The following is an 8,840-nucleotide window of genomic DNA, read 5'->3' as shown; positions in this document are numbered from 1 at the left end:
CTGTTGTAAGTTTGTTTACATATGACTCGATTTTGTTATCTGCATATCCAACAAAAACCAGTTGAAAACGAAACTAAACGAGGCACAGTGTTTAGTTTGAAAACAAGCACCTTTTCCACCATACACTTTTAGAGCAAAAAGCAACATTTTGCTGAAATCAGCTGCTCTTCCCAGCCGGAACCGGCTAGATTGCGTGATCTGATTGGGACAAGCTGGAGTTTTTACAAGCTCTTATTTGATTTGGTTGGTCGTTAAGATGTAATAAAAGAATCTTATTACTTTTTCTAAAGAACGTGTCATCTCTATCACTTTAAATGACCAATCACTGAAGTATCTTGTAAAAACTCCAGCTGGCTGAATGAGCAAATGCAGGACTCGGCCCCGGACTTTTTACCCTGTGTTAAACGGGCTTACAACTATGTTTATTCTTTACACTTTCGTTTCCAAAATCTGTTGAACATGGATTTTGGCTTGTGATGATTACCTCATCTACCGTGTCAGCGGTAACTTTGATCACAATACCTCGCAAATTTTTGTCTTCAATCATGATCAATCAAACCAGCAAAAAAATTGGATAATCACGCACCCCATTGAAAATCAAATTTTTTATTGGCATTGAGACGATAAGGGGGTGGGGGAGTCCAACTAGATACCGATAAAAAAACAAGTATTGGGACAAAAATCTTTTCCGCCAATTTCTTTCTGATTTCGTCCACAAACTCCACTGAAAGCATGCAACTTCACTTGCTTTCATCTTCGCGCACAAATTCGCAACTTTAAAAGTACAGTTTTGAATTAGCTTTGATAAAAAACTCTTTTTTTCATTGACCAGCGCGCTGCCTTTTCCTTCAAAATGTTGTGACTTCATCGCGTCTTTTTAACTTTCATTTCGATTAACAATATCAATTGTATGAACAAACTCAATGATGACGGGTGGGAAGGCAAGATCAACGCAATGGCGGACATGATTGGAAAAAATTGTGTTTTCGAAGATGTAAAAATGTTGAAAAATTTTGGGTAATAAGAGCAAGTGGGAAGGGGGTCTGAAGCTTATCAGCCTAATGCCGATAAAAAATTCAAAAGTTTTTTGTCAAGGGCCCCTAAATCAAGTATCACAGCTCAAAAACTTTGGAAATCACGGAAAAAAAATTTGATTACATAATCACGCTACAAAAAAGTCCGTGTCACATCATCATGTAAACCACTTGGGAGGGGGGGGCTCATAAAGCTCATAAGCTCTCATATTCTTTTAAGGGCCCCTGACAGCTGATAATTAGGCTAGTTTAGACCTTCCTCTTTTCTCTTTCCTACCGTCAGTGAAGTCAAGTTTGAAATTATTTTGTTTTAGAAAAATGGTTACCTCTTGTTTGTAAAATAACCGTCGACGCCGGTTAAGAACCGTTGACGCCGGTTAAGCTGTTACTGAACGCACTAAAAGTCCTTTAGATATTGAAGCTGGCTTAAAAAAAAAGGCCTAGGCTTTTTCTCATCTTAAACTTTCTGAAGAAAGGGAGAATTTTATACCAGAGTTAGATTGTCAACAAAGTGCCATAAAAAATCATTGAATAAAAGAAGAACTTAAAATATTAAATGTTTTCATTTAAAGAATGGTTTGATTTTTAACGTTTTTGAGCACTTTCAGAAAGTAACTTTTTCATTTAATTGAGCATAACTTTTAATTTAATGAATGAGTCGAATTTAATAAATGACCCATCAAAATTTAAGTTTTTTTTCTTCTTTCCAATGTAATCGTCAGCCGTGCAAAATTACTCGAATCTGATTGGTTTAGAGGAGTGCGATTAATCGTTAATTGCACTATTACCACTTTTTGCACTCTTCGGCGGGGGGACACTTTTGTTTCCTTATTCTTTTCTCTCCCAAGTCCTGTGTCAGAGACTTTTTTTTACTATATAATAAAAAACAAAGACGTTTTTTTCAATATAAAAAAGAACAAAGAAATTTTACGTTACAATAGCTTCTTTTAATTGAAAACAAAGAAAAATTACACTGCAATGTTTTCTTTTTAAATAAAAGAAAAAAAAACTATGATTTACTAATGATTATTTACTGACGATTACTAGTACAAATAGGAATGGTTCTTTAAAAATTTTTAAATTTCTAGAAAATTACTTTTAAAGAGAGAAACTTTTTTGTGGCACACAAGGTAGGAGGTTAAGAATAAGAAGGAGTTTATAAAATTTACCTTCCTTCGTTACAAACGCGTAGTCGCACGCTCTATCAATGACTAAAAGTTTCGATAGATCAAATCTGGTATTTTGCGCCAAAAGTTAAAACATTTCATGGGTGCATGCTTGAAGTCATAGTCCGTATAAAAAACCCTGGTCTGGAAGTTTATTTTTTTCGACTTTTTGTTAGCTTTTTCCTTTGTTAATGTCAAATGATAAAAATTGATTTGCTCATGTAAATGTGGATTTACCTTCATTGCATTGGTATTTATCAATTTGTATTGTTTGGACTGTTTTGGATAGTGCAAATTTTTATTTACTTTCCTATTTTGGAAAGTTTTTCAAAGTTATAGCCACCTTCCTAATTCGGATAGACTTTCCTAATAAGGCAAAAAGTCCTGACTCTCTAACTTATTACTCTTGTTATAGACACTAATGAAATACTAAAACAAGAGATAAAAAGTTGATAAATGGAATCGCCGTTTGTTGATCAAATGGATGGTCTAGGTGATTGTTTTGGCTTCATGTCGTCGTATCTTCTGATTAGTCGTATGATCTTCGACCCATATCTTGGAGAAGAACATCTATATCTGGTGAGTCAACTATTTACTATTCAACATAATTCTGTTTAACAACTATCTAGTCTTTAAATGTTTATGAATAAAACAGTTTCATATATTTTTCTTCAAAAACTTATACTCGGTGACTAAATGGAATGAGTATTTTTTATCAGATAAAAAATACTCATTCCATTTAGTCACTGAGTATAAGTTTTTGAAGAGAAATATATGAAATGATTTAGCTCTACTTGTTATTGAGCACTATCTTCTTCACCGTTCTTCATGATCTGATATGAATAAAACAGTCTAAGTAAGCTGACTCTATTTACTTTGCTGATCAGATATTTGCGATGCTGGAATTAGACAAGGTCAAGGTATGTCAGGATTACACAAACTTACTTAAGATGTCATATTGTTTGAATAATTAAAAACTCCCTGCAGTTTTATAAAACAAAAGAATAAATTAATACACACTTATACAAAATAACTAATTATATAATTATATAACTGTTATAATAACTAATCCGGTTGATTTTATTGATTGCCGACTTAATTCTTATGGTATTTACGAGATCTTAAAAATCAACAAAATATACTACCAACCTCGATAGACAGACTGAATTTAATGTGTTCTATGATACAAACAGAACACACTATTGACGGTCGCCTTGCCGAACTAATCAAACTTGGTTGAACTTAGACGAATGACAAAAATTCAATGGATATACGAATTGGATTTTTTAAAAGTCACTTAAATCGGGAGTAGTGGATGAAGCAGTCCATAACAAACGTTGATATTCAAAAAGTTGAAGATCCTTACCAAAGTTGTTTTTTACAAGTTCACTTCCACAATTTTTTATGCATTTGCTTATACACATGTTTTCGGTCATACTTTCAAATAACAAAAACAATCCAGTAGTAAGCGTTAAAGTGTCACAAATTATTTTATACTAAACAAAGTCTCCTTTGGTATTGATAACTGAAAACACATAAATTACATTATATTTTACATATGTCTTGCAGTAATAAAAAATAAAAAGATAATGAAAATATTAAAAATGAAAGAAAGCAACTTGTCTATAGAGTGAATTTAAATTTGAATTTAATTTAATTTGAAATATTCTCATCTCAAAAAGAATATCTAAAAATCCACAATAAGTAAACATTCTTAACAATCAATAAACAGGGGTCCTAATAAGGTCGAAAAATTAATAAGCGGGGAAGGGCCCCGTTTATTTGGAACCTAAGATTAGTTTCAATTTTCAGCGGCGTTTTTCTAGGGGTTCGTTTGTCGCGCAATTTTTGAAAATTGTTTTGCCACTTTTTTTCAAATAAATTTCTCGGTTGTTGGTAATAATTATGCATCGTCATATTTTGAGAAAATTTGACAGTCGATGGATTTGCTTTCCACAAAGTTTGACGACAAGAAATGCTCGATAAATTTAATGGCGATTCTGCAAAAAGTCAAGAATTGGCAAAATCGACGGAAATTATGTTCCCGAAAAGTCTTCAGGTTGATATCCACTCTGCTGGTGGGGATTAAATCCACCGAAAGCGCTCAATAAAATAGCCTGACTTTCTATAGACCTTTTGCCAGATGCGATATCATGTTGGATAATTAAAAACTCCAAACATTAAAACAATAATGCACTTATCTGCCATAATGCATAACCGTAGATGAAAATACGGTTCCTCATACGGCTTAACAATTTTGTAAACAACAGAACAGCAAGAAAGTTAGTTTTGTGAAATTTTTTCGGTGAACACGTTTTTTTGATTTTTTGGTGGTTGTTTTTTTGGAAATGAAACCTAAACGGCAGCTTGACAACACGACGGTGGCGAACGCTCTCCGAAGACACATTTTAACGACACGTGTCGATGGTGAGAATTATTTGTTTTAATTTTCTTTCTCCTTTAAATGGTTCATTTGAAAATGTGTTGTAAATAAGAAACGAATGGCCGTAATTGACGTGCCATGAATCTTCTGAGCTGCCAGTCAATTTTCGTAATTTTGCTTTCCATTTACGTGGGTGTGGATTACTCGTCACCAGGCCTTGTCATCTCCTTTTTAATGAATTTTTTTTAATCATGATGAGCTGAGCCAAAACTTATTGTAGTATGTGTAACGACACTTTTGAAATTGAGACAGGGGAATATGGTTTTTTTTATTATAGTCTGTGCGGTGGCCTTCAAAATTTAATTCAAGTCTACTTCGACCAGTGAAATTTGGGTTAGACATATCTTCAACACTTTGGAGGTGTGGTTTTCTTGTCACCAGTTTTGACCACACCCCGATTGGATTCAAATTATAAGCCGAGAAATTGTGGGTCTGCAATTACTGCCCTAGTCTGCAGCGTCACTTTTTAAATTGAGACAGGGGTATATTAGCTTTTAATAGTCTGTGTAATGACCTTTTAAATTTTATAAAAATCTCATGAATTCTCTTAAAGCCTTCTTATTTTGAGCCGTCATATGAGTTAAGCCAGCCTCTTGACCGTCATGTGAGCGATTCTTTATGCCTGATAAAAGGTTACAAAGCCGCTAAGCCGTCATTTTTTGAGTCTGAGACGCTTTGCCAGTCTGTGCAATGTCACTTTAAGAGGGTCAGAAAGGGAAATCTTTAATAGTCTGTGTGGTGACTTCTGGAGAGGTTTATAAAATTTTCAAAAACATTTTACTGTAAACAATAGAAAAAAAAAACAATTAAAATTTTCATGGTCATTAGGGTGTGGTCATCTCAATAAATTCGTTTTCAATTTTGGACTTTTTGAAATGAAATAAAAGTTACGCCTCTTTAACACCCAAATGCCTTTTTGAGTTAAGCCGAACTTGAAAATAAGCCAAGAACTAAACCGACCCTTAAGCCGGAATCTTTTCCTGAGAGAGATTGGTAAGCCGTTAAGCCGTCAATTTGGTGGGTGGAATGACCAGTCAAAGTACTTTTGTTTTCAAACTTGGGAAGTTTTTACATGAAATAGCATAATTTTTTTTTTATAAAAAACCCTTAATTTAAACATTCTTCAAAAAAGAATATTGATTCTTATAAAAAAAATTTTCTCATGAAGGGACCACACCTTATTGGAACCACGCCTATGCTTATTTCTACATTTCTAAGCCATCACTTTCGATTTTGGACTTGTTAAGTTTGATGAAAAAGAAATCACGCATTTTCCACCGGAGTCTAACGCACATTTTGAGTTAAGCCGAACTTGAAATTAAGCCAAGAACTAAACCGACCCTTAAGCCGGGATTTTTGCCTGAGATAGGTAGGTAAGCCGTTAAGCCGTCAATTTGGTGGGTGGGATGACCAGTCAAAGTACTTTCGTTTTCAAACTTGGAAATTTTCACATAAAACAGAATACTTCGTTCTTTATAAACAACCCTTAGTTTATTATTATTATTATTATTATTATTATTATTATCATTTATTAGGTTCAATTTCATACAAAATTGTTCTTCCCCCTAAACATAAATATCAAAATAAAAAGCACTAAAGAATAATAGTATTAATAAATATAAATATTTTTACAAATTTTCTGGATAAAATTTTATTAAAACTAGACCACTAGATAGACATGAAATGGAGTTGGATAACTAAGACACAAAGGCTGAATGTAGATTGTATCGAAATAGGGACTAGCAAAAGGATAGTGGATAATAGTAGTGGAAATATTTAGTAAGTAATAAAGTAAAAATAGATCTTCATAAATTTATAATTTTATTGTTGTGTTGCACGAGTATGTGCCCTAGATTTAAAAAACAATTTTGATTCTTTAATAAATTCTTTCAGGTCTTTGATTTCCCTGATATTTTCGGGAGTTCGTTAAAAATTTGAGCTTGGTCCTGAAATGTCTTAGATAAGCCAAAATCAATTTTAATACCATCATCCTGCGAGCGAAGCTTCCGAGGCTGAGTTACTTTCACCAAAGAAAGATATGAAGGCCATTTTTTATCATTAAGGGCCTTGTAAACAAGTTTGGAAACATTAAAATCAATAAGCTCTTTTATTGGTAACCATTGCAGATCGACAACATCTTTCAGTGTGGCATATCGGTTTAGGACATATCCTGCAGCAATGTTCTGTATACGTTGCAGACGATTTAATAAGTAATCGGGGATCTGTCCGAATACGACTATGGAGTACGCTATTTTCGATAGCACTATAGCTTCAGCGAGTGATTTCCGAACTTTAAATGGTGTGAAACGTTGGAAATTACGAAGAGCTCGAATGGTACCATGACTGGATTTTATAATTTGGTTGATATGGTCGGACCAGGATAGACTTTTATCAAAATGAAGACCAAGAAGCTTGACAACATCTTTTTGTTCAATTGATTTTTTTGAACAAGAAATAAGATACGAGTAGTCACTACATAATTTGTGATATGACGCTAGACGTTTGGTTGAAAAGATGATGTATTGCAGTTTATCAGCATTGAACAAGAGATTATGATCAGCTGACCAGGTGGAAAGTGATTCGATATCAGTCTCGATTTCCCGGATGCATTGAAGTATATCACGAATTTTTGAGTGACGATAAAGCGTTGTGTCATCAGCATATTGGATACTGAGAGAGGAGATTTGGTCAGATAATTCGGTAACATATAGGTTAAATAAAACTGGACCCAAAATACTGCCTTGAGGGACACCAAAGTGAATGGGTTGAACGGGTGATCTTTTATCGTTCACTTGCACAAATTGCTGACGGTTTGTGAGATAGCTTATAATGATTTGCAATGACATGGAACTAAAGTTTAACTTTTTAAGTTTATCAATGAGGGTAAAATGGTCGATCGTATCGAATGCCTTGGAGTAGTCGATAAGAATTGATAGTGTAATTTCACTTTTATTCATAGCTTTGATTATATCATCACGTAGTTTTAAGAGTAGCGTTGTTGTGGTGTGCCCTTTCCGAAATCCAGATTGATTTGGACGGTAAAGTGAATTCCTTTCAATGAAATCGCATAATTGTGTTAAAATAACACGTTCGTAGACTTTCGATAAAACCGGTAGGATTGATATTGGTCTGTAGTCTTTTAATTTCGTTGGATGGTCAATTTTTGGGACTGGGCTGACTCGAGCAATCTTCCACTTATCTGGGAATAAATGCTTATCGATTGAATTGTTAATAATGTTAACAAGAGGAGATACAAGGTACTCATTGACTGGCTTTAGGTATCGTACCGGTATATTGTCATACCCGCTTGAGCAATCATTTTTCAGTTTTTTAAGTATACTCAAGACCTCTTCATAATTCGTATGCTTGATTGTAAAAACATTCTCATCATTTTCGATGGATGGGTTACCCAGTAAATTATCATAATTTGCAGGTTTATTAGGTTTTTTTGTGAGGTTAGAAGCAAGATTACAATAGTAATTGTTCATGTCGGAAGGTTCATGGTTTATTTTAGTTTAACTGTTCTTAAAGACAGAATCTAGATTCTTCTAAAAAAACTTTTTTCATAAAGGGACCACACCTTATTAGGACCCTGCCCATGCTTATTCTTCATTTCTAAGCCATCACTTTCGATTTGGGACTTGTTAAATTTGATGAAAAAGGAATCACGCCTTTTCCACCGGATTCTAATGCACTTTTTCAGTTAAGCCGTAATTGACTTAAGCCAGAACCTAAACCGACCCTTAAGCCAGATTTTCTGCCTGAGATGGGTTGGTAAGCCATTAAGCCGTCATTTTCTGAGCCTGAGATGCTATGCTAGTCTGTGTAACGTCACTTTTGAAATTGAGACAGGGGTATATTAGTTTTTAGATAGTCTGTGTAACGACCTTTTAAATCTATAAAAAATCTCATTAATTTTCTATATTGGCCAATAGAATTGGGTTTCGGTATTTTTTGTGATCTGAAAAGGTGTGATTTATTCGTCAGCACTCTAGCCACGCCTATTTTGACCAAATTCTACTAGTTTTTTAAGACCAGAGAAATTCTAGTCTGTGTAACGTCACTTTTGAAATTGAGACAGGGGTATATTAGTTTTTTGACATAGTCTGTGTAATGACCTTTTAAATCTATAGAAACTCTCATTAATTTCCTATATTGGCCAATAGAATTAGGTTTCGATATTTTTTGTGATCTGAA

At 33.9% G+C, this 8,840-nt stretch overlaps 1 protein-coding gene across 1 annotated transcript in view; it reads left to right on the top strand.

Annotated features, from left to right (window-relative positions):
* Positions 1-2,919: 2,919 nt before the first annotated feature.
* LOC136809494 (prolyl 3-hydroxylase OGFOD1-like) overlaps positions 2,920-8,840 on the top strand; it is a 629,446-nt gene continuing 623,525 nt past the window's right edge. Inside the window, exon 1 of the mRNA XM_067066033.1 lies at positions 2,920-2,956. The gene's annotated coding sequence lies outside the window, so the exon portion shown is untranslated. The remainder of the gene's footprint in view (positions 2,957-8,840) is intronic.

Source organism: Clytia hemisphaerica, unplaced genomic scaffold (assembly GCF_902728285.1).
Source record: "Clytia hemisphaerica strain Z4C2 unplaced genomic scaffold, Clytia hemisphaerica genome assembly, whole genome shotgun sequence".
Classification (NCBI taxonomy): Eukaryota; Metazoa; Cnidaria; class Hydrozoa; order Leptothecata; family Clytiidae; genus Clytia; species Clytia hemisphaerica.
This window is presented reverse-complemented; position numbering and strand designations above follow the sequence as displayed.